This window comes from Corvus kubaryi, unplaced genomic scaffold (assembly GCF_017639235.1).
Source record: "Corvus kubaryi isolate FWS band 111438036 unplaced genomic scaffold, C.kubaryi_AGA036_p1.0 37232, whole genome shotgun sequence".
NCBI classification, from domain to species: Eukaryota; Metazoa; Chordata; class Aves; order Passeriformes; family Corvidae; genus Corvus; species Corvus kubaryi.
This window is the reverse complement of record NW_024581066.1, coordinates 4,259,100-4,268,030: the sequence shown is the minus strand read 5'-3', so window position 1 is coordinate 4,268,030 and position 8,931 is coordinate 4,259,100.

The window sequence follows — 8,931 nt, the reverse complement described above, 5'->3', positions numbered from 1 at the left end:
TGTCTACTTATTAATAAAATATTGATGTGTTTTTCATAAGTAATAAAGGATACAGTTTCATGCACATACATATACTCATGGAGCAGGGTTGCATGGAGAAATTTGCAGTCATTTTATGCAGTGGGATGCATTGCAATGACAGGTCTGCAGCCAATTTTGGTTAAGTTCATAAATTCAAATACTGAAATTTGACAGAATCCCATTTTCTCTTTCTCAGGCACAATAAGTGTTCATTGCAACTCCAGAACTAAAGACAAACCTGAAAAATTGGGAGTACCTGTGAATCCCAAAGCACCAAGTCCTAGCAATGCAGATATTACATAGACCAGCAACAGAGCAAAAACTCATTGGAGTAACGACAGCCAGTCACAGGCTCTAATGAAGAAAGATACAGGCTGCTTCTTGTCTAGAAACCTTGCTTGCCTCTGTGGGCCTCCTGAATTGCCAGGAATTGGCTCTGGAACACTGCTAGCAATTTTCCCTGAGCACAGAGACATGGCTGAAGATATTAGAGGGCAAAGGATTTCTTTTAAATGTTCTTCAAAGAACCTCCTATCTACCAAGGAGAAATGTGTCTTCCAAAAGAATTATTCTCAGTAAACATCTTTGGGTAGAAAAGGGGAGAAGATGGTATTAGTGGTATTAGCAAATAACAGCATTAATAGGAGGAATATAGGTCAGCATGTGCCAAAGTTAGAAAGCAGGCAAAGTGGCTGATGCAGGGTAGCAAGTGCCAAAGCAGCATGTGTGCCTGCTTCACCCCGGGAGCCAGGGACACACTGCAGATGGTGTGGAAGGGGGTAAGCAGCCATAGCACAGCAAAGTGAACAGGCAGCCCTGAGAAACAAACAACAAAGCATTTATATCATCACACTTTTATGCTGCATCCTTTCTTGTTGCAGGAATAATTTATAGCAGGACAGATCAGCAACAGAGCTGGCATCACAGGCACTAGCCTATCATAGCCTTCAATGTGCAAATGCCTTAAATGAAAGATGATATAGAAGGCAGCAGGCATTTCTTTCCTGCCCCTCAGCTCACCTGAGGTGAACTAATTCAACTCAGTGCTCAAGCAAAAGAGAATTGCATTCATGATAAGCTGCATCAGAGGTCTCATGACAGTATGATCCTGAGATTTTTATAACAGTAGGCACTCCAGACCTCAGAGCATCTGTTTCATCTGAAACTCTTTTTCGGCTCCTCTTCAAACATTTCATACACTTCTTTTATCCCCAGTTTAGGGTTAAAAGTGAACCCTAGAGCATGCAGATTTCCAAAAAAATTTATTGTTCCATTTTTCTCTTTGCTGTAGATCATTCCACACTAATTATACTCTTTATGAAGCAACTGCAGAGGGCTGATGACTGGCTTATCTGCCTGCCATTTCCCTCAAACCTCTTTGTTATCTGCCTCTAGTTTGCCTTGAAAGACACAGTTTGGTCCCTGTATCCCTCTCTTCATCAGCTCACTTGCAGCTGAGGAGGCAGAGCCATGGCTAGACCTTTCATGTCCTGTGGATGCAGATCAGTGGCCGAGAAAGGTACAGAGCCGCTCTCTTTGCCCTTCCCTGTCTACTGCAATGAGTTTTTCTCCAGTGTATTCTGCTCTCCTGCTCTGACTGCATGAGTAACCCAGAGGAGAAGTCCAGGAGGATTCATGACTGGACCCAGATTACTTCAGTTTCTGTGTCTGCCCGTCAAGGGGTGCTCAGACTTGGCAGCACAGCTCTGGAGAGCAGGGCATGAGTAAGGCATACCTGTTCCTCAGAGAGTCACCTTGAAGCCAGTGCTCCAGGTGAGCACAGTTTGCTGTGTACAGGAACTTCTTACAGGTTTAAACAAAAGAGCAGGCTTATCACTGAATACAGACATCAGTGTGAGGGAGCTGACACCAACAGCCTGTCTGTGTGCCCAGGCAGGCTGGGGTAAAGTATTCCTGCCCAGATTCAGGGCAGGAATACTCACAGCTTTATGGATGGTTTTTGTCTGTGGCCCCAAGCTGTGCTCCCTGGAAGCAACATAAGCACGGGGCAGCTGTGCTCAGCAGCATGTCCCCACCTGCTGCATTTTGATGTGGCTCTTTTCTGATCCATAACTATTCTGTCAAACACCATGACAGAGGGAAAACAATCCCATGCCTAGGCAGCTAGCAACACAAACACATCTTCAGAGGTGGACTGGCAGAAACTGATGGGCATTTCTTCCTACTGCTGGAAAGCTTTGGCAGAGTTGAATGCATTACCCCAAACGCTGAATTACCAAATTCAGCAGAACTAGGTCTTCTCTTCTTTAGAGAGAGTTTGTCTGCTTGTGAAAGTTTTACCAGTTTGACATAAATGGAAGTTCAAATTCCCTTCATGAAGTCAGCATGACATTCTTGATGGTTATTTGTTTGAATTTAAATCTCCTTTTACTAGCTACACCCATTTAGTTTGTACCCATGTGAGCAGGTGCAAGTTGAACTGGAGAGCACCAGCTTTATGCTCAGACATAAAGCTGCATCCGTTTGAAAAAGCCAATTTAATCTTACATCCTGTCATTGTTTAACTCCAGCCAACAATCCACCACCCCACAGCCACTCACTCACTCCCCACCAGCAGGATAGGGAAGAGAACTGGAAAGGTAAATGTGAGAAAACCCATGGGTTGAGATAAGAACAGTTTAATAATTGCAATAATGAAATAAAATAAAACAATAATACAAAATTGTAATGAAAATAACAAAGCAAAAAACCTCTTAGTCTGCCTGCACTGCTCCTCACTGCCTTTTCCCCAGACTCATCAAGATGTCTCTTTATGAATAGACAAGGCTCCAGAGTATTTATAATCACCTATATTTTAATTTGGTTGTTTAGTCTTGTCCATATTAAAGAAATGTTCACCCATGCAATTAGCATTATTGAGCATTTTAACCACTGCTAGCCTCACCACTGTATCCATTGCATGATGCCTGATCTGCAATAATGCAACATCAATTTACAGTAATGAATTTGATCCAAATGTGCTAGCACAGGCTGGGGGTGAGGGCCTGGAAGTGGCCAGTGCTGTAGGAGACTCACAACAACATTCTGAGACCAAGGAGTTTCTGGAAGCTGTCAGGCATGCGATAGAAAAATGTGGTGGCCTGCAGTGACAGCTGAGGCTGGCCCTATCTGAAAGTATGAACCAATATTCTGGGATGAACATTGCTAAGTGAGGCCACTTGTTGATAATTTTAATGTTTACTGAGAAGCCGTGGGTGCCAGTATGTTCACACAGTTACATCTCTAATGAGACTGCAAACTGAAGCATGCCTTTGGCCCAAAAGAGCTGGAATCTGTGCCCTGGAACTGGCAAATCTCCATGTTTGTGAATGTGCTCAGGAGCCATTCCATACTGCTGGGAGAAGCCAGGGCTTTGTTGTCCACTAATGGGAACAGAGTGTGGATGGGGAGGCAGCCTGAGGACAGAGACTGGTGATTTTGTGTTATCTGTGTTCTTGTTGGCAGTGGGAGGCTGGTGTTTGCTCCCATGTTATTTACATTTTAGCCTGTGCAAGGATCATCTTTTCTAGGTGGAACAGATATTGCAAGCCTGGGACGTGTGTTCTTCTATGTCTACATACAAATAAATACATGAACCAGTACCATTGAGTGGAAGATCTCAAGAGAAATTGAGTGTTTCTGTAGCATGCTAGGCCTGCTTAAAGCAAAATGAAGTGGACCGATTCTGACTTTTTTCCTAGGAGAAGCTGCACTCTGCCTCAGGGTGGTGATGACAGTTGATATAAGGATCACCTGCTAGAGAGGAATTTGTGTACGGTTGTATCATTCGGAGAATCTTTATTTTATTTTACTTGGGCTTCAAGATTATGTATTTATCATAGCGAAAACATTTTTGTAGCTAAAAAGTATGGAGAAAGCTCTAGAGGGACCTGTAAGAATATTGTCAAAATTTCTGAAGCTGAAATTCTCCTATCAGATGCCACACAGCACTTGGAGAACCTGTGTGGAGATAGATCCTATCCTGTCAGTCACCCTCAATTTCACTTGAAAAGGTTGATGTCTCATGAAGATGGTTCTCAGACTTACCCGGAAAGCAAACATCTTTTTCTAACAAGTGTAGATGACTGGCAAGTACAGACCATGTAGGAAAGCGGATCACGGAGCCCAGATTAATGAGTAATTGAAAGACTGTTCTGCAAAAATGGAAACCATTTCTAATCTGTGAATGTAGCAGTGCGTGGCTGATCTACAGATTTCTGTAAGTAGCAGGCATCCAAAGCATGCAGCTGATGCCACCAGAATCCCTGCGGAATGAGGCATTCTCTCCAGGAGGAGGAAGATGGCAGTCAAAGTATGCTCCTGCATATGAACTTTTGACCCATCCAAGTACTGTTGAAGAAGGCACAGCTCACTCCTCAGACTTCCAATGTAGGAAATAATGATGTTCTTTGGATGCATCGGTGTGAGGACAGGAAGGGGAAGATGAGAAAGCAGTTTGGCACTGTTGGTTCCCTAGTGGCATGTGTCTGGCACATTCTAAGAATCAAGACAGGCAAAGAGAACTCAAAGGAAATACTATGGGTTTCAGGTTTTAGGGCAATGAGAGAGAGATCTACACAACACCATAAAATCAGGTAAGTTAACCATGTTCCCCTGTTTGCCTTCAGTAAACTGCTCTAGCAAGGCACAGACTTTACAATGACCCATTGGTTTAGGCTCCCAGCTAAACATCTTGTGGCTCCTGCAATTTGCTCTTGTCACATTGATGTTGGTTAGACATACAGCAGCTGAAATGGTATAGGTACTTGTCCTCTATTCCAAAATATACAGGTCCCTTTAGCAACAGCCGAAATCTGCATTCAACAGCACAGGCATTAATGGGCCAGAAAGGACTTAATTGTACAAACCAGACTCAGCACATGTAGCTCAGTTATACACGCTTTTCAAAAAGACCGATTTCTTCTCAACCTACAGTGACCCCAATATACGGGGATGTAACCAGCTGACTTCAGATCTGTATGAAAATAGAGTCTAATATGGGAACACAGAAGACAGAGCTTGCTAACTATAATCACATTAACTGTGAGTCCCTTTGATAAAGACCTGGGAGATGGAAATTTTGAGACCCCTTCCCGACATCTCCAGAGGCACCTCTGTACATCTTTATAAAGTAAATACCCTCAGTGTGACAGGTGAAGATGATGAAAATCTTACCATCTCTATGAGATGAACACTTAGTGGATGGTAAAGCTGGACCTTTATGGAGGGTTGTGGGAGATTAATGATGTTATTGGTAACATCATTGTAGTAACACAGTAATGAATGTGGAGAGTTTAGTTTATTTTTACAATCCTAAGTAAGAGGATTGTGACTTTCTGCAACCTGGCTTGTTATTAATGTCATTTCTTTGACATGGGGCAGTAATGAGACAGTGCAAGGTTTCCTCCCCAGGTGGGGAACAGCTGTTCAGAGGAACACTCACTGATCAGCAGGGACTGAAGACAGCCATTTCTGAACAAATTTATTTAATCCAGCTACTACCTGAAAAATTCCTGGCAAACAGAATCTTATCTGTTGTTCCTTAACAAATATTGTAAGGCTTAAAGATTTCATCAACAAAGCAGAAGTTTAGTGCAGAACTTAACCTTACAGTGTGTATCTGGTTCAGATCATAACAAAAGGAAAGTGAACTTACTGGTCTGAGCTGGATGCACATGAGTGCTGAACAAACAGAAGGTAATGCCAACAGAGAAAGGGGAAGAATGTTCCTCTTTTGCCATTTTTATTGTCCTTGTTATGAGTTTTTATTGAAAGGTAAGTTACAGAGTTAAATTTTAGCAGTGATGAATGCATTGTTTCTTCTGTCGCTCCCTGAACTTTATTCATTAACTGATGCAGAGAGCTGGTCTTTTCCCCACGATTATTTACTTGCAGTTTCTGTCCCTCATAGACCTCACTGAGTATAGAAATAAGAGCCATATTTGAACAGCACTAATACAAATTTGGCTCCTAATAAGGGACAGTACAATACATATTAAATACGAGTCAGAAAGGCATGCTGTAGTCTTCCAGATCCACTTACATTTAGATGGCTTTTATTGTTTTTGAAGCTATTGACAGAAGTGAGGAAGGCAGATCATTTCTTGTTTAAGTGAAAACTGAGAGTGGCTTTGTCCAAAAGCTTCTAAAACCATTTTCATAAATGCAAATATGTGACAATTGTAGAAAAGATATGACAAAGTCTTTGTATGAAATAGTTTCCCATAGATGCCGGTAAGAACATATTTTGTTTAAAAATAAAACCTCTTGGTACTACAAGCATCCCTGGGGAAGGAAGTACATGTAATTTTGCCTCTGAATGTTCTCCAGTCATCATTTCTTCTTCTCTTTTCTGAATTTTATTGAAGATGCATTCCTTTTACTGAGGTTTCCATAGTTATTGATCTGAAGTTTTCATATTAGCCCAGGCAGCCACTCTTTCACTGTGAGTCTCTGAATGCAGGTGTTGCTTCTTGTTTCACAGGAACTTAATTTGGCAAACACTCATCACCAAATTGGACTTTACTTCCCATCTTGATTTGTGTGGTTTTTTCTCTGAATTCAAATGTTTTTCCTGCGCTCACTTTTTTGTAAGCATATAATAGCACAGGGCATGATTGACAATAGCTATCTTGGGGATGAACATTGTATGTAAAAGGTGTATGGGTTCATACATCTACTTGTAAGTATGTACAAGATGTACTTGTAGGTTCACATCTACTTGTAGGTCACTTTTTCTAAGTTTATGTCCCAAATGTCTGCACTTTACTGTTCAGCATTTCCCCTTGTGACTATATCACTGTAAAGCCTTTGCTTCCCCTGTGAGAACAGGCAGGCTGTGAGCAATGAAGTTCAACTTCTGTATTATCATGAGAAAACAGAACAGACTTTCTCTTCATTTTATAGCTGTATGCTTCCAGCTGACATTGCCTCCTACGGGAGCGACAGTTTCTGGCTATTGCAGGCCAGCTAACACAGCTTACATACAGAATGTGTTCTTCCACAACTAGGGACTAATTTCTCTGGGTATAAACATTCCTCAGAACATTTAAATGGTTCTTCCTCCCCAGCACTGAGTGCCCAGGTTCTGAAATAAGGATGCTACACAGACAGTTTATGGAGCCTGGGGGATTCCCTTATTGAAATTCTGCCATCACACCCAATAGAAGAGTTATCATTATTCCCTTTTGTCACTGGAGCTCTGTTGCTGCCTGTTCCAAGCTTCCCTTCCCCCTCCCCAAGACAAGCCAGGACTTGCCTCTGCCACGAGCTCTGAAACCCTTTGTTCCAAAGCGTGGGCAAAACCAAATGTAACTCAAACTCTTTAGCAGTGTCTGATTGGCCGGTCACCCCGGGTCCGCCCCCAGTCCTCCCCTTTCCCCTTCTCCGAATAAAAGAAGGTCCCACGAGGAGGCCCACCCTCTTTAGCTTTGCAATCCTTCTGCGAACATCTTGTCTCTGTTTGAAAGCTTCTAATTGCAGGAATTGGACAACTGAAGGCTATATTTCTCCCTCTTTGCTTCTGCTGGTGGTATCAGCTTTGCAGCTACCATTTGCCACTTTCAGAGCTACTGAAATGCTGGATTGCCTGTGCTACCTCTCTAGGCTGCCCGAGGCTTTCTAAGGCATTGAACTACAAGCCTAGCTGGTAAAAAAGCTGTAAGTATTTCCACAGAACTCTTCTTCTTAGTGGGTATTGCTACATCATCTCTGCCAAACAGAACAGACCCTAGGCAATTAAAAAAGTCCCTACAAAGAGATTCATCTCTTAGTTTGTTGGGGGTTTTTTAAGCTCTGCACTGTCTGCTACTGTCTCCAGTGTTCATTTAGCTGTTTTGAAGAGTAAGTTCTGGTCACAGATCCTCTACTCCAACTAATCCACTATCTTATGCTGGAGAGGTGGTACATTTTTGAAGAGGAAAACAGAGATATGACCAAAAACCGCATCTCATGTTGTACTACTTTGCCAGAAGGTATCGCATCCCTTTGTGGTTTGAAAGATGGAAAATGAAGTTTCAGTCATTTAGATGAGAAAATCCAAATGACACATTTCAACGTGCCACTTTTCTTCATGGCTACTCAGTTCTACCCCATTGGAGCCACAAGAGTTTTGTGAGAACATCTTCCCGGAATCCCAACTGCTCCCTGCCAATGGGAAATGAGGAAAAAGGACGAACCTCTTTCTTCACATTGGTGTAGTAAAGCCAATGCTTACATTCTTTCAGCAATTTCTTTTACCTCTGTTTCCAGTGCATTTTACAGATGTTTTCAGGATATGTACTCTGGTGTGACATCAAAAAGAAACCTGTCTTGGCAAAAGAGCAACAGGGAAAACTCACAGCTTGTTTACATAAATTGTAAAAATCTGTAATTAAATAGCTATAAAAAGAGTAACTGGGTTTACTCTGTGTGTCCCCTGCTTTTCATGATAGATGTTCTTAGACTAAACTGTTGGGGGTTTTCCCCATTTGAGCCTCAGAGGACTACTGTAATAAAAAGGTGAATGAGAGCAGCACTGCATTGTGCCTCCAGATGAGACAAGCAATGAAAACAAACTGCATCCAAACAGCTATGTCTGGGGCTTAAGCCAGCCTCTGTACATCAAATAATAGCTGTCCTCAGCAAATAGACACATTTTATAACATTTCCTGGACATCAACAAATTGTGGCTCTGGTAGAGCTCTTGTATTTATTCTTTTTCTTTCTTTCTTTCTTTCTTTCTTTCTTTCTTTCTTTTTTTCTCTTTTTTTTCTTTCTTTTCTTCCTCCCTTCCTCCTCTTTTCTCTCTCTTTTCTCTTTTCTCTTTTCTCTTTTCTCTTTTCTCTCTTTTCTTTTCTTTTCTTTTCTTTTCTTTTCTTTTCTTTTCTTTTCTTTTCTTTTCTTTTCTTTTCTTTTCTTTTCTTTTCTTTT